The following is a 22,846-nucleotide window of genomic DNA, read 5'->3' as shown; positions in this document are numbered from 1 at the left end:
TTCCACAGAGTGTGCGTGAAACGCGACAAGGCACATATGGAGTTGGCCGCCTGAAGCGCCATACCCCCTGCAGAAAACACTTCCTTCGCCCAGCCGTCAAAACGCTTGTCGTCCCCATCAGGAGGAATGGTAGGATACAACGCCTGTTTTGCTGGGGCCGTAGCCGCCTGCACCACCAAACTCTCCGGAGTAGGGTGCTTGGACAAGTAACAGGGGTCGCTACTAGCTGGGCGGTATTTTCGCGGCAAAGACTTGCCCACTGCCGGGAGACTCTCCGGAGCAGTCCAAGCCGCCGCCACCCTCCTCTGTAGAGCCATATGAAACGGCAGTACGGGGTCAGTTGGTGGACCACGGTCGAGGATATCCGTAAGGTCATCCTGAAGAAACTCCCCCGGGGGAGCAGACCATCCCAAGTACTCGGGGACCCTTGACATAAAGGTGCCGGTACGAGGAGTCGGCATGAGTGCCAGGCTCAGGCCTACAAAACTCCACCTCCGGAGAGGTGTCCAGCCCACTAGCATCGTGCAGGGACTGCTTCAGGTCCTCAAATTGGCTATGGCCCGAGAGAATCTAGTCTGGCACCATATCAGGAACCATGCCCTCATCAGAGCCTCATCCACCTCTGAAATAAACTCAAGATGGCGGTAAGAAGGCACAGAACGTGAACCAAAGTCATGCTTGACCTTAGCCAGAGCCTTTCTAGGGGGTTCCACCGAGCCACGGGGTACCCCCGTCGACACAGCCTCGAAAGGCGTTGAGTGAATCGGCGTCGACGCCGAATGCGGCGTTAAGAGAATCGACGGCGCCGACATAGTCCTCGAGGCCAGGGCCCCGAGCGTGTCCCTCGACGGCCAGGACGCTGATGGCGTCGACGACTTCTTCGAAGGCGGGGCCTCGAAAGTCAGTCGACGACCTCGGCGCCACCGGCGTCGACGTCTTCCATGAAGACACCACAGGTTCACACGGTCTAGACCGGGACCTGGACCGGGTATGACGAGAACGATTCCCCTTGTCCGAGCGGGACCTCTCCCGCGAATCGTGACGACCACCCGAGCCCGAAGGCGTACGAGCGGTGTCTCTCGACTGATCACGACCGACCCCACTCGGAGGCGCGGACGGACCAGTGCGCTGCGATTCGAGAATCGGCAACATTTTCTTCCCGAAGGAAGCCCATTCCTCCAGCGTCGCATGCTTGGTGGGGTAAGCGACCCGCTGACGGGCGGAGTCCTCGGATGAGGACAGGGAAGGCGACCGATGACGGCGCTTTCGGGAGTGCCTCGAAGAGGCAGAGGAGTGGCAAGACTGACTCCGGGACCGAGACCCACTGGACTTCCGACGACGACGCGGAGAGTCGCCCTTCGAGTCGTCCGTCAAAAGCCCCGCAGACCTCGACTTCCGGGGCTTGGACACCTTACCTACCGATAACTTCTTGCGCTCCTGCAAGGCTTTAGAAGTGAGCGACTGGCAGTCGACACAGTCATCCGTGTCATGGGCCTCCCCGAGGCACCAGAGGCAGGCGTTGTGCGAGTCCGTAACCGACATCTTGGACCCACAGTCCCCGCACTTTTTAAAGCCCGGACGCGGTGTGGTAGACATCCTCACGAAGAAAGACTTCACAATACCAAACAGGTTCGAAGAACCGAGAAACAACAGAAACTCCAAGAGTCGAGTCGTGCCGAGATTCCCGAAGCGAACATGTTCGCAGAAAAAAACAGAACTGAGGCTACGGGCGTCATGCGTCCTACTTATAACATCCAGTGACGTCGGCCATCGGAGGAGGTCCTCGAGGGCGCCGTATCGACGTCATCGACACAGGACGCAGACGCCGAACATTTTCCAAAGCAGCAGAGCTGTGGTGATTACTGTCATAGATATGGAATACGTCGGAGGACCCAATCCCCTCGAATCCGTATGCCACTACTGAAAAAAAAGCTTTGGCAATCAAATGGGCTGCAGACAAATTAAGGAACTTGATTTGGGGCACAAACTTTGAGTGCTGAACTATTCACAAGCCCATGGTGGAAATAATTACATCAAAGGTCCTGGATAAAGTGTCGGGCCGTATCAGGAGGTGGGTGGCTCAACTGCAAGAATACAATTGTACAGTAAAATACGTACCAGGAGTGATGAATTTTGCAACAGACTATTTGTCAAGGCTGACAACCGTTATGGCGTCAAACAATGAAGAAGATTATGAACTGGTCCAGGCAATATCCTCCTTACCAGTACCGCGAGAAGGAGGGGAGGAAGCCATGAGACAAGATACTAGTTTGAGCAGACTCAAGCAGGAATTGGAGGAAGACATTCCTCGCAGAAAGAATAGCAATTTAGAAGAATTGGGACTATTACTTTTCTGGAACATAATAGATGTCTATGTGTCCAAGGAGACATGATAATGCGAGGTGACAACATTATTCCACCAATTAAAGTCTGTGCACATGTCATAAATCTTGCCCACGAAGTCACCAAAAGATCATTAAAACAAAATGGAGGATAAGAAGTGACTACTGGTGGCCAGGGTGTGATCTCCAAATCGAAAAATCTGTAAGAGATTGTATCCTTTGCAATAAGAGTGACAAAATGTGTCCGAGTTCTAAATATCCCATGGTTATCAAAGACACTCCAGAACGACCATGGGACAAATTGGGAATGGATGTTTTATGACCTGTGTGGAGTAATGGTAGACAATCCTTTTGCTTAGTGGTTATTGATTTGTTAGCTAGGTGGGTGGACATTTTGATCAAACCAAACATAACAAAGCATGTCATTGAGTTTTAAGAATAAATTAGTGAGCGGGAATGATTACCCAGGGTCATTGTGACTGACTACGGGTCACAATTTAGATCAAAGGGGATAGAAAATACGGTCAAAAGAATTCCGTTGAACATAGGAAAAGCGCTATATACCATCTCAAAACCAATGGAGTTGTAGAACGCTTTAATAAGGTTCTAAAAGAGGCCATCAGTTGGGTATAAGCTAATGGCAGAGACAATGAGAAGGCAGTGAGGGAGGCGGTTGTTGTGCACAGATTTACCCCTCAATGTACTAAAGGCGCTTTCTACTTTCATACTCAGCAGAGGTAGGAGACACGTGCCAGCATGGATGGGTAGGGATACCGTGGTGAGGAGCAATTTGGTGAATGGTGTGAGTAACATCAGGTGTAGTCAGTTGAGAAACAAAGCAGCATGAGATCGTGTTGGGACTAGGAGGGACAGCATCCTTCCCACTATAGGGGACAAAGTGAGGATCAAACTCCCTCCTGCTCTCAGAGATTGGTATTGTAGTGTTTCAGCATGTTGTCAGATTGGATGATGGGAGAATGTGGAACATGGAGTGTCTTTGGTGAGGAGAATGGAGAGACGAGAAGGAGAAAATGCTGAAGTTTCAGGGAGGTAATAATGTGCCAAAGGGAAGGCAGGAGTGGTTGAATGGAAGGCAGAAGCGTTTGAACAACGCAGAAGTACATCTTTCTTGTCTGATCATACAGCTGGGGATTCTTGCCAGTCAAGGTCAGGGAGAACCTACCGAAGACCTACACATTTGATGGGATATGTCTAGAAGCTGGACTGCACATAGTTAATCTAGTTCTTCTCAGACAAGACTGTACATAGTTATTCCATTTCATCTGAGAACAGTTCATTCACTTCGTTTGTTAGGAGAAGGGGATGTGTAGAATGTGATCTAGGTGACATGCGTCACCTCGCCCGCGATCATCAGTCGGCGGCGGTGTGCTGGAGATACCAGGAGTGGCGCGAGACTGGCGGTTGGATAGCAGAGAAGGATGGACGAAGAGACTGGTGGGGCTCGATACAGATATACTTTACTCCCATGTGTACAAGTAGATAAACTCTTGTAACTCCCCACTTTGCCTACAACTCTACTTGCATCCGCCACCACTACAATCTCCCTGATCAGGCAGGCTTTATCGCAACAGAAACATCATGCATAACCTATCTAGGAACCACCATGTGATAGCCTAAACATTTAAACACAAACTACACGATAGGATCCTTAGGCGCTATTATGGTATTCCACTCAAGAAAGCTGGAACTTGCTGTTTGAAGTCATTACCAGTTGCATTAAATTACTATACAATAGAGAGTCATAATAGGCACAATGATATCAAACGGCTGGGAGATTAAACAGTGTACGAAACAAGGATGTCCCCAGTGTCATGTTATATGCCCGCTCAGTGGAACTGCAGTTTTGACAGACAGCTCAGAGATCAACAGGGAGATGTGGGATCACCAAAGTTAAGGAACGCACCGTGCCACTTAATACTCCCTATCTACAGACTGCATTTTACTGTATTTACATGACCCAAAAAAGTCTCTACCCATGCATTTTGGAGGTATTTGAGAATTTCTGAAAACTCTTGTGTTTATGCATAAACTATGACAAATATTGCTCGTCGGCTTGAATCTTGCAAAGCATTATCCAACGATAGAGACAACCACATTCTGAAGTGGTGTACTGATTATTTTCACCATCTAGTTCTCAGAATATATCACAAACCACATAACTACAAAGCTAATTCACAGAAGGCCCTCAGTGGACTAGCTGGGTCCATAGGATACTGGAACAAGCTTCCCCTCATTGATGGGGAGAATAGCCATCTCTAAAATGAACGTTATTACCACATTTTCTTTATTACTTTGCTATAAATAACATGATTTAGGAGTTTCTTTATGATCCTCCTTGTCTTCAAAAAAACTTTGTTAATAGATCTCACAAATCATCCCCTTTTCTAAGGAGCCATGATATTCTGCATTGACTGCAATGTTTTGCTTCATTTACCATAAGGCTATTTAATAATAATAATAATAATTAACTGAAAAGGCAGGACAATTTGTTCAGACCCATAAGTAACAACTTGAGCACTATACAAATTACCATATGGGTTATGCAAACGCCACAAAAAGGCTGCGATATTTGTTGTGCGCTTAGACTAATTGTGTAACACAATATTATCTTGGGTATTAGCACAAACTATACAAACAAGAATAAAGGTTTTAAAAGTCATTTCAAACATTACCAATTAGGGCAACTTGCTTGGTTATGTGATGGGGATATCTAGTGATTAATTCCCCCATTTGTTTTTTCTTTAGAGGTGCACATAGTGATTATTTATTTATAAAGCGCTCCTCACCCGAAGGTATCTGGGCGCAACAAGATTATGCAATTTTGATATGCATTACAGGGTAAGTTACAGGTAAGATATTACTATTTACAATACAAAGAGTTTACATGTAAAGTGCAGTACAATATGGTACAGAGTGAAATTACAAAACAACATGGTTACATTCAGATGTCGTTTGAGATTAGCCAAGTTTTCGTGTTTTTCCTGAAACTCAGGAAGGTTTGGTCTGTTCGGAGATGCAAAGAAAGGGCGTACCAATATTGGCCGGCTTGGACGGGGAATGTGTTCCCACCTGCACTTTTCAAGTTAAATCTAGGAACTGTGATACAGCAAGACTGGACTGCCCTAGTGGGGCGTGATGATACTTTTCTGATCTTTTCTTGTAGGTACTGTGGGCAGCATTGTTTAGGCATGTATAGGTGATGGAAACTAGTTTAAATTGAATCCTGGCCTTGATGGAAAGCCATTTTGTTTCTTTCCTACCCTCCGAGATATGTTCTCTCTTTGGAATGCTTAGAGCAGTCCTCAGAGCATTGTTTTGTAGAATTTTGAGTTTGGTAGTGATCTGTTTGCTGGCTCCTGAGGGCATTGCAGCAGTAGAGTTTTGACAATATTAAGGCTCTAGCTATAGTTATGCAGCTCTTTTTGGAGTGGTAGGGTTTGCAGGCATGAATCAGCTTACATGTGTAGGCTGTTGCGGAGGATGTGGCATTGACTTGCTTTCTCATATTCAGATTGGCGTCCAAGTAAAAGCCTAGTGTTTTGCTCTCTTTAGCCACTTTGATAGTAATACCATCAATACTAAATGAAGAGTATTGTGCATTGAGTTTGTTAAGATGGGCTGGAGCCCCTAGGGTTAGGAGTTCTGTCTTATTGTCATTCAGGCAAAGGCCATGGGCCACCATCCAGGTCTGAATGACTAGGTATATTGTGTTCAAGAGGGCTAGATCTAAGTCATAGTCTCCACAAAGGGGTAAGAGTATCTGAGTATCATCTGCATAGTTGGTATAGATGATACCCAGGTGGTTCAACTTGTCAAATAGAGGCTTAGTGAATATACTGTACATAGTTGGGGACACGCACGAGCCCTGAGGGACTCCGCATTTAATAGGGGATGGATCAGCGGCTGCCAACTGACAGAAGACCCTCATTGACCTATTGTTGAGGAAGGAACGGATCAAGTCATCAGCTTCTTGAGAGAAGTTAGCTGCAGTGGATAGGTGCTTGCAAAGGATTGTGTGGTCCACCAGATCGAAGGAGGCCGATAGGTCTAATAATAAGAGCAAGGCACATTGCCTTTTCTCCTTGAGTAAATCAATTTGCATTTTCAAGTCTATCAGTGCCGTTTCGGTACCATGAAAACCTGATTGTCTTAGCCCTATGAGGTTGTTAGCCTTGAGATACTGCTGGATCTGAAAGTATGCCGCCTTATCTAATATTTTAAGGAGGAAGGGGACCGTTGTAATAGGTTGGTAATTAGTTGGGATGGTTGTGTCTAATGATGCTTTCTTTAGTAGGGTTAGGACCCACGCGTCCTCTAAGTTATTTGGGACTAAGTACGAAAAGAAGCATTGATTAATTTGGTAATGAATGGAGCCAGGTCTTTGGCAGCTTCTTTAATTATTTGGGCCGGACATATATCACCTTGGCATCTTGAAGGCTTGGGTGATGTAATCATTTTTTCCACCTCTGCGGTGGAGACTTGAGAAGCTGAATTTAGGAGGGCGATTTGTGAAGATTTCTTCTGGTTCTAGGTTAGAATCTGGTTTGGTGAGGGTGAGTCTTTTGTCTTCAATTTTATTTTGAAGGGTGAAAATTTTGTTTGACAAAGCATTTTGTATGTCGGAACACCATACTTTATCCTTCGTGCAAGAATATTCGGGGGCTATAGGGGAATCCAATTCTCTTAGGATCACAACGAGTTCCTTAGTACTGGAACTGGCTTTATTGATCCTGTCGTAAGTTTCTCTTTTAGTCCGTAAGATTTCGGCTTTGTATTTGTTAGATATTTCACGAAGGATACATTTATTTGCTTTGGAAGGGAGGTTTCTCCATAAAACGTCTAGTTTTCTTTTTTCTGCCTGCATGATTTCTAACTGTGGGGTGAACCACGTGTTAAGGTAGGCTTTTGGCTTGCTTTTTTGCATTTTTAGTGGTGCAATGGTGTCTAAAAATAGAGTCATAGTGGAGTTGTATAGTTCGACTAGCTCCACTGGGTCAGATAATTCTGGTGAAGCATTCAATGTAGGTATGAGAAGAGGCATTAGCTTATCCACAGTTATATTTTGTTTGCTTCTCATGTGAAGGGGGGGCGCTATCAGGTTGATTTTAGTGTCTCTTTGTTTGGTATGAGTAGTAAAGGTAATAAGATAGTGGTCCGTCCAAGATAAGGATTGAATAGATGTAATAGAGGTCACAGAGTTCAGGTCTGCTACCCAATCTAGTATTCTACTTTTCTCGTGGGTGGGTTGATTGAGTCTTTGTGGAAAGCCTAATTCAGTTAAGGTGTTGGACAAAGCATTGGCCTGTAGATCATTCAGGTCATGGTAGTCCAGGTTAAAATCACCTAGCAGCAATATTTGTGAGGTAGGTTTGGTGTTGTCCGAGAGTAAAGCCATGATGTCTTCTTCGAACGACCCAATTGGGCCTGGCGGTCTATATAGTAAGTGGATGGTTAATGCGCTTTTGTTAGATGTAGCGAGTTTCACTGTAAGGAGTTCACAAGACTTAGCGATGGGTGATGTAGTTACTCTAAGCCCTAGACTTGACTTGGCGATGAAGGCAATCCTGCCCCCTTTTGAGTTGACTACCTGCTCTTACAATAGTGCATTTGTCAAGTACGGCCAATAGGAGGGAGGGTCCTGCTGCCTCGTGTAGCCAAGTTCCAGTTAAGATAGGAAGTCTAAGTCTCTTGAGTTGATTAAATTGGCTATATTAGTGGCATGGGCAACCAGCGATCTGGCGTTAATTAAAGCACCTTTTAGGTGGAGGCTGGTCAGGAGGTTGGTTAGATCCTTGCCTAAGTTCTCTTTTATTCTTGGACGTCATTGAGGTGAGGTACCTCCGGTTAGGCACTGAGGGAGTGATGGGTAGGTCTTTTGGTTTCGGCTGTAGGGAGACATTTCTGTTGAGTCTAGAGCCGAGCCTGGCATTTCTGTCCCCAGTGGAGCAAGGCTGGTTAGGTGTGGGTTTCCTAGCATATTGGCCAATCCATTGTAATGGTGTTAGGGTTTGTTTCCCCATATGTGGCTAGATTGATACTAGGTGCCTTAATAGTTTGGTTAAGTTTGGGTAAGAAAGTAGAAGGTTTGATATTTAGGTGGAGTGAGTTTGAGTATAGCGACGGCAGAAATGTTGAAGATTTAATCCCTGATAGCAAGGATGGTGTCATGTTTATATTTATTTTAGAAATCTCTAGAAGAGAGGTTGGTCGCTATAGCATGAAGGAAGGCTAGAGAAGGCAAGAGGGTAACTAGGAAGCGGCTAGCAGTAAACATGTTATGATTGGTAGGCGTCAATAGTTTAGGCGACTATGGCAAATGACCAAGTAGACTTTGAATCTCAGGGTATGTGGAGTAACTGAAGTAATGTGGTAGAGAGTCGTGGCCTGGGTGTGGCAAGGTCAGTACACGATGAACATTGTAGGGTTAAGATGCATTAGCAAGGCAAGCATATGAGCATTCAGGTAGCCGAACGATGGAAGCAAACTTGGTTTGCACAATTGTTGCATCACGCGCAACATTTTTCCCAGCGACAAAAACACATTATAGCTAGAGTAGGTCTTGCTTCTTTTCATGAGCGTACTAATAGGGTATGGTAAGGCTCGTACTTGATTGCAGTGTATAGCTGATACCAGCCTAGGGACGCCGAGGCTTGTAAGGGGAGACGGTGCGGCAATATTCTACTGCTTATGTTGAGCTACAATGTGGGTGATCCAGGCAGAGTAAAGTGCAAGTGGCCGGGTACCGACTGCTATACAGTAAGAGACTATGTGGTTGACTAGGTGGCCATAGGGTAGGTTTAGGGCACAGCTAAAACTGAAGGCTAGTGAATATAGTAAGTTAAATAACATTCAGAACATAGCCATATAGGGTGAATAATGGGCATACAAAGAGCTATTGACAAAGGTGGTAATCAGGCAATGTATATGTAGGGCTTATTAGATACAATAGGCAAGGTTATAGTTAGGCAACATATGTATATATGGGCTACTGTATACGGATGGCAGGGTGACAATTTAGACAGTAACAAGGCGCTATAGCTGTGCAAAGCAATATTTCTGTACTGTACTGTTATCAAAGTAGCAATGATGTTGTTCAGGTGGCAGCTAAGCATGGGGCCAAGATAGTCCCGTTAGCTTGTGGTTGTTTTTATGTTGCAATGTAGTTCAATGTTCCACAGATGGCGTAGAGAAGTAGGTATCACACATTTCAGACTGACGTGCATAGGTCGTGAGTAAATCGGGAACATATGGTAGAAGGTACTAGCAAAGTGCCTTAATGGGCACAGACATATGATTAACCAGCCCAGGCAACAAGTTTATAGTGAACGAGTTGGAATAGGATTTTGGGAGAGACCCAAAGCAGTGTCATGCCTAACGAGACAGCTGGAGGCAGAAGCAGGTAAGCCGGCAGAGTGGTCGGCCAACGGTCCGAACGTCACGGACTGGCACAGACAGGCCATGAGCCTTTTAATGAGGGCCTTCTTGTGAGGGCACTCGGCTCATGACTTCCGGTCACTAGTTTATGATTTACTTTATGGCTCAGGATGGTAAAGCCTTGGGATATACAGCTACTATCTGCATGTGTAATCAGCAGACGTATGCATTAGGAACTACTGCCCAACAGAAGAGGTCCTTTTAAAACCGTATGCAATGCCTAATTTTCCATCCGTGGAAGACTCAGAAATAGGCGATTAGTATGTATTTTATGTTATGTGAAAAAAGCTTTGCGCTGATCTTGGTAATGTGTCTTATTTGCCACTGTTGTATGTGAATATTACTGAATTTATTAATACCACCTGATCAACTGCACATCTGCAACATTGTGCAAACATTCCTCCTGTGTCCACCATGAAGGTTTGGCCACGGATGAGACAGGAAGGGGATGTGCCCCTCTTGATACAGCCCATCTACACCACTGGTGCCAGATCACAGTTCAAAATCATGGTACGTCAGGGCTCATCCTTTACACTCACTGCAGCAGATAGAGTATTTAAATGAAAGTATTGACGAGTGATTTGAAAAATAAACATCAGTTTCATTGTGCTTCAAGCACATGCACAGCTTTACGGTTTTTCCTGAGAGGCTGAATTAGAAGTTCATTAAAGAACCCAGGCATTTAAACATAAGTTGTCTGTAGCAGCTGTGGTTAGCAGGGCTAGCAGCACCATATCTGGTTCCCCCATTATAAATTGAGGACCAGGGTTTGAACCTGGTGTTCGTTCACCTGATCTGGGAGAGTGGCTAATCAATTCGGTAAACTGCACAATTAACTAGGTCTCAGGTATCGCAACACCAACCTTTGCAAATTCTAACGGTTACTGGGCCTTGTAAAGATGGTTTATAGGATATATACTACACCATCTATTGCTACAGGATTTACTAGATATATTTATTATAAAAATAATATATCTAAGTGTGTAATACAAGGGTCCACCATGGGACTGTTAACTCCACCTTCATAAGCAGAGCCCTTCCTCCCCAAGAGGATTCAATGCTGCATGAACCCGAAGCAGCACCCATGAATATGGCCGCTGCCGCGGCATTCAGCCTACACAGGGCTGACCTGCAGGATTTGACCAAGGGGATTGGTCGCTCACCCCTTCTTTGGGCCTGCCTCTAGGATGCCAGATGGTGGAGCCGGCCGCATTCAAAGGCCGTGATCTAAGGGTGACGGAGCTCTCATCTGCTCCGCTGCTTGCTGCAAGTGCCGCGTGCATAAGTATGCCATCAAATCAGTTCACTAGTGAAGAGTTCAGAAGGTAAGCCTTGTGTACTGCATGTTGCCAAAGACACTGCCAACCAAACCCATTCTATCCATCTGAAATGTGCCAACCTCATCCAGTGACCCCCCCCTTGCGCCCACCTACCATTCAGAATCCTTGCATGCCACCAACGTCATCAGGAGAATGGGACCGGTTAAAGTCCTGCAGTGATGGCGCGATGCACTTAAAAGTGACCCACAATGATACCGGGTACCCCTACCCTCCACCACCCTCCCCAACCGGCGTTGCCCAGACTACAAAACGCCTCAAACGCAAGCCATTCCAACTCTCCCGCAATGCACGTTCTCCACAGGATTACGACCACACGGCTCTCCCTATGGCCACCTTGTCACCTTGCAAGCCACACCCATTGCACTGGAAACTGCCTGCTAAGCCACTTCACCCACCCAGCACACATCCTCAGACTCCCGTGCACCAATACCCCCACCCTGTGCTACCATTCCCATTATCACAAAGACACCCAGCTTACCCCACCACCGAAATGCTCCAAAGTGCACACAGCCTACATAGATTATGCACCAGGCCACTTCACGGCTCACTCGGTCAGCGGTGTCCTATCATCCCATCATCCACACCAATGCTAAGGTACACAGCAGCACCAGCTACCATGAGCAGGAACAGACTTAGCACTGGAACTACCAGGCCTACCACTCACTGCCTTCCAGTCACAATAAGGGACAGGTTATACAAACTAGGGTCACGAATCTCCCCTAAAAAACTTCCCATGACTATATTGACCATCTCTGACAAGAAAAGAGCTTTTCACAGCAAACTGTAGGATACCCTGCTCAAAAATACACACCTCAGCCTGTCCGCCCCTAGGCCAGTAGACAATAAGTCAAGCGTACCTAAGAAAAATTCCAAATCAGGCAAGACCATACATACCGATACCAATCATACCCTGCCAGTCAGCAAGATAAAGAACACTATTAGCATGACACCCACTATCACAACCACCACCACACACACAACCACCCACAAGAGAGCAAACCCTGCTCCCCTCCTGAAGGTGCCCTCGTTAATGCCAGATCCATCCCTGCCCATGCCCTGGATATTCATGACTTAATCACCTCACAAAACCTAGACCTACTGCCGTCACCGAAACCTGGCTTCATCAAGCATCAGGACCAGCCTTCTCGCTAGCAATACCGAATGGCTTTGCCATCCTTAGAAACAACAGGCCAGACTCCAGAGGTGGCGGTGTCACCCTCATCTTCAAAGATTCCCCTACAGCTAAGGCCGGTCATTACTCCGAAAACTATTAACTGTGAGCTACTTTCTGTCAAACTGGCCTCTTCACCAACAGACTACCAGCAATCATATCCTCTAACACCCACCTGGTCCTCTTGCCTCCTTTGAATACAATCTGCTCCAGTTGTTGGTAACCAATATCAAACCCACTTCCAGATCTATCATCTCAAGGGACTTGAACCTAGGGCTCCCCGTCCCCGTAGACTACAATGCCGCCTCCATAACCAAAACCCTCTCTGACATCGGATTCATCCATTGTGTGACAACACTGGCACACAACAAAGGGAGAATCATAGACTGGGTAGCAGACCTCAATCAAATCTCCATAAAGTCCAACACACCTTGCCCCTGGTCAGACCACCATATCCTCTCCTTCACCTTCTCACAGGTCATAGGTCACGTGCTTACACAGCAGACCTTAACTACAGCCTGGTCACATAGCATTTGGAAACTCACCATAGAATCCATCACCCCTCCCCACCCCCCAACTCAACTCCCTCTTACTAGAGCACACAGACTCTATGGACTCTACAACACTAGGAGACTTCTACTCCAAAACCATGTCCACTGCAGTGAACCGAGTAGCCCCACTGATACTCCGGAAAGTCAAACTAGTGACGCGCAAACACATTGTTTATCCCCGACGACCTGGCTCTACGAGCCTAAAAAAAGGTCTGCTGGAAGAAAATCACCCCCACCACCTCTAAAATGGCTTTTAAAACAATTGCCAAAGAATATGAACTTATCATGATAGCCAACACCTCCGCCTACACCACCAGAATTACAAATGGCAGCTTCAATTCCCATGAAATATTCTGCATGCTTAGTTAGAAACACCAGCCGTGCCTCCCACAACCATTACTAAAGACGAGATATGGTGCTCTAGCATCCAGGCCGCCATGAGGATGAAAATGTGCACTCTACAGCACAATATACGTTAGAAACAAGAGCAGGTCAAAGCCAACACACAACTCGCCCCCTCCACCCCCCATACCCCTGTCAAGCCACCTACCCCGTCCTTTCAGTTCACAGAAATCACAGTAGAGGAAACCACCAACATCCTCTGAAACCTAAAACACTTGAGATGTAAAGGGGACATCTGCCCAGCCCCGACCATAAGAGACTGCGCCAACCTCCTAGTACCATTAATCACTAAATTTGAATGTCTCCTTCTCAGCCAACCTGGTTGCAGATAGTCTGAAAAAATTGTAGGTCCTCCCCTTGTTAAAATAAAACCACCCTAGACCCAACAATGCCTAATAACTACTGCCCAATCACCACCGTACCCTTCCTCTTGAAGACAGAGAGTTGTCTACAACCAAATCCAACCCTATTTAGAAGAAAAACGAATCTTAGGAAAGCGTCAGTCGGGCTAGATACAAGGCCATGGCACTGAATCTGCTCTGGTGCTTCTAAAAGGTCAACTGCACGAGCTCAGAGATAAAGGAAAGGCAGCCCTCTTACTGCTTTTGACCTAGTAGAGCATAAAATCCTCTGCTCCCACCTCATAGCCACTGCTAACTTTTCACATGAAGCCAGAGCGTGGGTAGCCTCATTCCTTGAAGTTAGATCAATGCAAGTCTTCTCAGAAGTGGCCAGTGCACCCCCCACTGCCATTCCCTGTGGAGTTCCGCAAGGGTCCTGGGTTTCCCCAAGCTTACACAATATATTTACTAAGCCTCTTTTCGACATTTTCGATGACATCGGCATAGCCTATAACAAATAGGTTAATGATACTCAAATCCTCCTCCCCCTGTCAGGACACAATGACACCGACACAGAGGCAATCAACAGAATATACTTGACCATCGAGGCCTGGATGGACATGAACCAATATTTGAATGATGAAAAAACAGATGATAGTAGGGTCACTAGCAATGCTAAGAAGCTCTCCTCCGACTACTCTCCCTTCACGATTGACGGGATTACTATACCGGTCTCAGCCTCAGGGAAAACTCTTGGAGTGTACCTTGATGCCACACTCTCCCTCACAAGACCGGTCAATGCAACCTGCTCTCTTACAATGCTAAGCTCATCAATGCAGCTAGACAATTTCCCACATCCGAGAGCTGCCTCACCAACGCACGTGCGATAAGTGGAGCCAGACTTGATTACTGCAACGCTCGCTTTGTGGGTACATCTAAGAAAAACATCAATACACTGAACGCAATTCAAAACAATGTGATTCGCTCTACACTCAACATCCCGAGAAGGGACCACATCTCAACAGCAAGAAGAGAGGTACACTGGCTCCCCGTCCAAGAAAGGGCTCTTTTTAAAGTCCTCACCATCACACACAAATGCCTCCTGAACAAGGCCACGGACTATTGAACATAGGAAAAAAAGAAAAATCAGCAGAACAAGCAACATCAGAATGGTAAGGTCAGCCCACGGCCACTGTATCGTTCTACCTAGGGTCAAAAGAGCCAGAGGAAGAGGTGTCAGTTTCCCGGCAGTCGCTGCTACGCACTGGAATGCCCTCCCACCCTTGCTAAGAGCAGAAGAATCCCACGTGGCCTTCAGAAAAGCCCTAAAACGTGGCTGTTTGTCTAATCACTTCACCTGCGTCGTTGGGTCCACCCTGACAAACCTGCTGTATTGACAATTTACATTACGTGTAACTGGTCTTTATCAGTGCCTCGATGACCAAGAGTTTAGGCATATACAAATGTAATAAATAAATAATACAAGGAAAGTAATGGGTTCTGTAACGGTTCCAAGTTAACAACTGACTCTGTTATACTAAAGGCAGGGATCGAGAGACTTCGATCTAGATACAGAAGCCAATCTCATTGGTAGCCAAGACCAGTCAATGTTGAAATTATTAACATACCTTTTATAGTTGGCTACACAAACCGATCTTTGACCAGAATAGCCAATATGGCATTAGATATTGATGTCTGCTCTAGATTTGCATAAAGTTGGTTTGTCATACTAATTTTGCCATGTCACGCTAGCCATTGGTTCTCTATAGATCAGAAAATGAAGCGCCTTTGCCAGAAAAACATTAGTTTCCTTCAACCTGACATTAAAAGCAAGGTTGAAGTGCAAATGTACCACCACTAAATCTGGTGTTTCAGTGAGAAATTCCACTTGTGTTATGTCAGAAGTCCCCGATTTTATTGTTGGTCCCTTGGTCTGATTCATCCCGATTCTGTGACAATATACCTGCATTAAAAGAGTTGGTTATACGTGTCCCTTGTATAATCCTTGTGTACAGGTACCGGATCGTGATCCATCAGCATGCTACTGTACATACTAACAAAGGATCCAATGCGATCTGGCATACTTAAGGTGAAGTATACACATGATTTGAGAGTGGATTTTCTCCACTCTCTCCCACACCACTGGGATTGGGACGAATTATGTTCAATTGGGAGGTCAATGTTAGAGGAGCCTGAGGGCTGCGATAATACTTCAGACATGATCTTTTTGGTATCAGTGCACTCACTCATGTTAGTAGAGACATGCACCAAGATGGCAGGTGAGCTACTTAAGGCTATCGTTAATCATCCCTATGTTTAGTCACTTGTCTTGTTAAATTATTTGGCACAGCTGCAGTGTACAACATCCCTTCCTCAGAAGCACCTCCTCAGTAAGATGGAAGCCATAGGGCATCCAGCAGACGATAAATGACGTTCTTCCGGTCATCAGCATGCATTACTGTGCCTGGTTTGGTGATAAACTTTGTCTTGTACAACAGACCCAATGGGAGAATTGTCTTTGACGAGTTCCACTACTTTAGCCTTCGCTGCTTGTGGAGACTGACAGTTGGTGCTGTGCAGTGCATGTCTGAGAATCTGAGAAGCAATTACAAGTTGTTTAACAGGAACTGCGTGAACCCTTTTAAATAGGTTTATTATATATGTAGACAGGAACTTTGATAAATACCTTTCATAGATTGGACTAATCGTGCTTCTGCAGTAATGGCAGATTTCTCTGGACATTTGGGTGAATATGCACCTGTTGAAATGGATTATCTGCAAATATCACAATCCTTCAAGCTGACAAAATTAAGCTTTGAAGTAGAGACGGGAGGTCTCAAAGCCGTTACAGACAAAATAAGACTTGTAGAATTTAAAAACATAACCCTAATTCTTGAATATGCAGCTTAAGTTGAACATTTCCATTATAAGTTTATATACCAGAAACCATGGTGTCAATGCACGTGCCCGACTGGAAATAGTACCACTGAAACAAACTTCGGCCTGCTATCGAATAATTTAAATTAAAATAACTGAATCTGAAGAAAGCCTCAGAATGTGTCACAATATACCTGTTCTCGATTGCTTCAATACAGAAGCAATGTTTGTTTTTATTGACCGAGTAAACATTTCATCGGTGAAATCCAGATCATTTTGCCCTGCAGGTGGTTCCAGAACTATACACAAAGTGTTCTGCCGTTTAAATTCACGAGTTAACAAATTCTGCTTTTGCAACAAGTGTCGTTTTCACCCCTGGAAAGCTATGACCACTTTCACAAAAGAGTTCTGCTCCAATACCATCATAAAACGCCTTTTCTGCACCTCACAATTCAACCCAATAAACTCACCCTGAATGCGCTTTGGTACCGTCCGTGCTGTAATTACTTATAACAAGCACTCTGGTGTTGGAATTATTGAGTGCAAACTCAATGGTATCAAGTACCACACATAGTCCCTTTTCCTCTTGAGTGAGACTGACATCTGTTTACACAGTATTTAAGATGGAACGGTTACCTTCTTCCTTCAACATCTTCTTCTGAAACGCAGAGTAAAAGAACTACTTCAGTGGCATTCAGTGCAACTTCAGAAATGTCTAAACGCTTTCACTAACAGAATGTTCCAGAGCAGGCAATTAGGCCAGTGCCCTGGACCCAGGCTATGAACGCTGAGCATTTGGGAAATGGGTAGCCTGAGACCCTGATCAAACATTTTAAAATAGAATAAAAGAGGACAAAGAGGCAAACCAAAGCGAGAAGTCCTCAAAAAAATGCATCTTTAAAAAAAATGTAGATGTGTCAAACAGCATGGCATACAGTTTAAGAAGCGCACACGTCCTTACAAACGGGCAAGCACTAAAAAAGGGAAGGCAACGGGTGCAGGAGTGGAGTGTGGACAAGCTTACGAGGGTTCATGCATCTATGTTGCCATCCTTTTGCTAATCACTAATGCTCAGCTAGGAGGCTTATCTTGTACCAGTGGCCGGATATGAATGTCCTGTTAAGTATGTACACGAGGGACCCAGGCATTAGAAGAATATATGTGTTTCTGATTTCTATTTCCTGCAAATAATTTGTCAAAGACCCCAGAGCTATAGTAGGGCACAAAGGCCCAGCAGTCATTAACTGTCGCTTGAACAAGTTTTACATCCTCGCTTTTTGGGCACAGACTGACCGAAGGGCATCGCACGGTAAAAACAATCAAGAGTGCACGGCAAACACTCAACTCCTTAGGGAGGAAGCATGCCCTAAATCTAATCATAAAGCAGGTTTCATCCAAACTGTCTAGCAGAAAACTGGGCTGCCAGTTACCAGTGGATGGTGTGCACATGTATGGCACTGAACAGAGAAAAGATCTGACTTCTAACCACTTTCAGAAGTTGTTTGCTTTGGGAGGCAGGGAGCTCAAATATGGGAAGAGAACGAGGACGTACGAGAAAGCAAAACCATCTAAAACATCCATTACAATATCACCAGTGCCCACTATTCCTTATGGAGACCATAATTCAGTACCTCAACCCCAATGTAATAGATTGGAGGGGAGAGGCTGTAGGAAAAGTACATGCATTACTCATTTCGTTTTATTGTTTTGAAGACGGATTCATCCACGCATGTATGGCAGTGGCTATAATAAATACAAAATCAAAAAACGTAGTTCTCTTTTGAAGAACTAGGTGTATACGTTTCAATGGTCTTTATTTTCTAACCATGCCCGATTTCAATGTTTATATGCGCTTATTAAAACAAAGATATGCAAAATATTATCAAGCATGAATGTTATTATGAACTTGGAAAGAAAGCAAATCTTACCACGCATTGACAAAGATTTAGTAATACTGCTTCTAGAAGGCGGTTCACGTATAGTTCACTGTAGATGAGCCTTTCCTAGAATTTGGCATTCTCACCACAACGACACAATTCAAACTCCGGTTTACCTATATTAAATTGTAATTTAAGAACATGATGAAGCCTAATGGACCAACACCTCCTTTCGAAAATAGAAAAGTGACTGCAAACATAAGTGTGTTTTTAACACCAAGAGATTGAGAGTTTTATAGCACCTTAATTAAGGTCTAAGGACAAGCTGTTTTGCTTTCACAAAGTGCCCGGATGTATTACACAGAACTCCTAGCTGTTTTCTCCCCCAGTGAAGTAAATGAAAACCTTGGACGCTGGAGAGCTATTACTCACGCAGACACCCAACTGCACTGCTAAATGGCTTTTTACGGTTCTTTATTCATACTATCTACAAAACAATAAGTGAATGGATAAATACAACAAAAATACTAAATGAATAAGTAAATGCCACACATGCAAAGAAAAAAAGTCTAAACAAAATACATCACTGTTGACACAGCAGCAAAAAAATCCTCATCTCGCCAGACATCACTGAAATCCCCCGAATAGTCAAGTAGAGAGTTCTCAGCATCAATGCGCCTGGACGATGCGTCCATCCTCCAAGTGAAGATTTCTACCTGACTGCCTCAGCGCCCCTTGTTTTAAGCCCTCTGCAATCGCAGGGTGGCACCTTCTAGACCCTTCTGGCTCTCAAAGTTTCTACCCGTTGGCAGCTCCCTGGGGCCCCGAGCCCGGAGTGACCCATGGTAACCTTCAAAAAGCAGAACAGTTCATGAAAACCAATCCATAACTCACACTCAGTTTTGACAACGTCCATGGTAACGTGATCAGGTACCTGCTGGCACCGGCTTATTCTAGCCTATTCGCGCACCTTCTTTCTAGCCTATACGGCTACCTTCTTTCCAAAGTGTCCTTGGATGAGCATCGCAGATTAACATAAGCAATGAATAGCGTTGAAAACATGATTTCCTGTGGAATAATACGAGCAACGTTGAAAACCTGTTTATCCTCCAAACAGTTCACATCAAGCGCAGATCCCACTGAGGCCTGAAGCAAATGTCCATTATGACTTTCGAGTGCACCAGAATGCACTGCGAACAAGTGCCATGTTTTAGTCACAAGCATGTCTATTTTTATACAGAACAATATCCTGCTCTGCAGGTAACGGTAGCAACCCTACTGCAAATCAAACTCTGTGTTATGCTACACGCAATTTGCTCAATTAAACTCACTGGGCTCATGATCTGCTGAAGCACAGTTACTAATATTAGAATTCTGCCTGTGGACATTTCATCTTCTCGGTCTGGATTGCTTTTTTTCCCCCCCATTTGTATTGATTCGTTTTTAATTTGTTGCTGAAAGCAGAATTTTATTCTGCTGATCCTATTTTCAAACAACTTGGAACACTACCTTCTTTTAAAAAGGATATGTTCTGCTCCTTTACAAGTTACTTTTTTATTATTATTACTATGTACAGTTACAGAAACCTTTACAATATTTTTATATCATATGTAAACAAGTATTTACAGGTTATATTTCAAAGCATCCTTTGGAGACCTTTGCTTTGCACATGTTATCAACTAAATTGTTTTTTGTCTTCTCTACCGTCTGCTTCAATTTGGTTTCAAGTTACATAAGTAATTCATCTTAACCTTTTCAGCTATCACTTACTATGTCCGAATTTGTCATTTCAGAGTTTGGAAAACAAGTATTTCCCAAACCATTGGTACTCATTTCACTATCTTTGGAAAAATTAAATTGGAGTCCGATCCGTTTTTATTCAAACTTGACATTTGAATTATATTCAGATACCTGACAGATTTTACTGCTGCAAACGGAACCTCATTTTAAGGAATACAATGCTCTGCTGAAAAGCGCGCTTGTCAATAATATGCATCCTATTAACTATTTGTACATAAAGCTTTGCTTGGTAATGTAACTGGATATCAAATGAAGCTCCACTGGAGTGAATCGAGAAAACAAATATCTGGCCTGTTGCATGTTTAATGAGGATGCAAAAGGCACAGTCTTACGACACAAACCAGTGTATTTATGCCAAGATCTGTCCAATCTACATTCTTATGCAAATACTGGTTTTTTAACAGAAATAATTGCGGCATTAAAATGGTACATTCCACCCATTCTTCAAGCCACCAAAAACATGACGTTCAGAAGCAAATAACTATAAAATACAATTTCAGCTATCACAGTGGCTAACATGACATGTAGTTGTCTTTCGAACTATCGAATGCACAGTCGCCTTCAGATTCAGAAAGGAGAATGGCAATGACACGAGGAAACCGGTGTATGTACATAAGGGGGAATGTATAAAGCCTTGACAATCCCCGATAAGAAAGAAAGTGTTGTAAGGAGGAGGCAAAGGATACTAATAGTGGTGAAAGAGCAACTAACGACAATTATGTGATTCTCTCACGAGTCATCCATAGCTGCTGATTAGTAAAGCTCTACGATGACAAAGGGTCGTTGTATCAAGATTCAGACTCTTGTCCCATCCTCACTCATGAGGTCCAGTCACAGAGGAGAATGTTCTCAATGTCTTGTCTCAGCTTAGTTTTATTGTAATGCAAAGGTAAAAGTTTTGCACTGTGCCAGTTACCTTCGCACAGAGGTCTCCAATCACAGATGCTCGACAGGAATACTTCTAGGCTCACACTTGTAGTATCCAGACCCGGCCGATGGTGGAGAAAAGGGAACCATCACAGAGCATTACATCACTTGTGATGCTCCTAAACTAACAATTAATAAATACCCCAGACAGCTAATGCCTTCCCAATTTGAGACCTTTCTAGAACCTTTCTAGAACCCCTGTAATAATCCTTTGAAATCAAAGCGAAACAAATAGTTAAGTGATCAAAATAGGGTATGGCTGGTGTGGCCAATGCATCTCACATGGTTTGCAAAGTGCATAAAATTGAAGTGTACAGAGGGTTCATTCACTTTTGTTAACTTAATATACAATTCATCCGATGCTTCCAAGCACTTTGGTTTTAGTAGAAGTGGGTGCCTGCTATGGCTTGGACATGTTTTTCTCCTATTATGAACTTCAAAATCAAAATGTGTCGTGTTGATCTTTCTTTATTCGAAGTTGGCACAGCTGGCGTGTTCCAATGGTAAACGGTGATGTCATTTTCATGCTCATCGTGGATAGCATTTTACTACTCCAATGCGGAAAGACTTGGCAGAATGTACCTACACGAGCAAGCAAAACAGGGGTCTGCTGGTGGGATCTACGAGACCTGCTTGGGAAGCCATAAACTGAAAAGGTGAGTTTCTAGTTTTTGCATAACATCTAGCTTAACCTATGCTTTGGAGAGTTTTGAATTCATATTTAGCACTTCCATCCTTTAGGTCAGCAGACAACCAAATTGCAATAAATCAAGTTAAAAGATGCGTTCAACAAGACTGCAATCAGAGCAAGCTGCTGACCTTGCTTCTTCAACTCCCGTGACTGATTTAAAAAAAGAAAAAGGCAGAAACCCTTGCCTCTTCTCTCCAGTCACCAAGGGATAAAAGAAAATCTTCCAAGATCTGCCTTTTCTAATTTCTTAGCAGCCGTTTTGGCTGTATATGTTTTGTGGAAAGAAAAGAAGCCATTAGCGCCCCAAGCCTCATGCCGGCAATAATCCCAGGCGTGTCAGGCTGTGCCGGGTTGTGATGGTCTTGAGCCTGCATTGCTATATTCTGGCCTTTTCATGTGGGCTGTTCTAGAAGAAAAACACTATTTGCTTCAGTTAATAGGACTGTTTGGGGTTTTATCTGGCAGCAATTGACAATTAGAATAGGTGCCAACTCTGCTCACACCCATGGTTTAGTCCCTCACCAAATGGACAGCAAACACAGTTGAAGCCAGATGATTCCACTATCAAACGAGGAAATGGACAAACTGAGCGTCCCTTGCTACTTGAGAGAGTATACCGGATCAATGAGTTGGCTAGAATGACCAACACTGCGTTCAGATTCTGGTAACAAACTAGAGCGCATATATGTGATAAGACACCTGGGTAGGGAAGATTGTGGGTCCTAAATGAATCTATTAAAAATATCGATGACGGAGAACTGTAGTTACTGTTACTGGTAGGTAGCTTTCTTCTGCAGTACTGGATCTTTAATACAGCCACATGCCCAAATAGATTACAAAGAAGCTCAAACAAAAAGACATTGAACACCACAGGACAGAGGGAGAGAGGGAGGCTCACCTTAATGAAACTGGTCCTGAAGAATGGCTTGTCTCACCTTAGTCTGCTCTATGGGCTGTGTCCCCCAATGTAATGTTTAGTAAACGTTTGGGTTACTCTCCATACTGCTGTTGCTGGACACATGTTATACAGAGAAATATGAGAGAGCATTATAGTTGCTGCCACCAAGGCTCT

At 44.4% G+C, this 22,846-nt stretch overlaps 1 protein-coding gene across 1 annotated transcript in view; it reads right to left on the bottom strand.

Annotated features, from left to right (window-relative positions):
- RFC1 (replication factor C subunit 1) overlaps positions 1 to 22,846 on the bottom strand; it is a 1,503,724-nt gene that overhangs the window by 1,132,402 nt on the left and 348,476 nt on the right. The gene's annotated exons all lie outside the window — the stretch shown is intronic.

This window comes from Ambystoma mexicanum, chromosome 6q (genome assembly GCF_040938575.1).
Source record: "Ambystoma mexicanum isolate Mex_15411 chromosome 6q, UKY_AmexF1_1, whole genome shotgun sequence".
In the NCBI taxonomy this organism is placed as follows: domain Eukaryota; kingdom Metazoa; phylum Chordata; class Amphibia; order Caudata; family Ambystomatidae; genus Ambystoma; species Ambystoma mexicanum.
The sequence above is the reverse complement of the archived record's forward strand: the minus strand, read 5'-3'. Positions and strand labels throughout refer to the sequence as shown.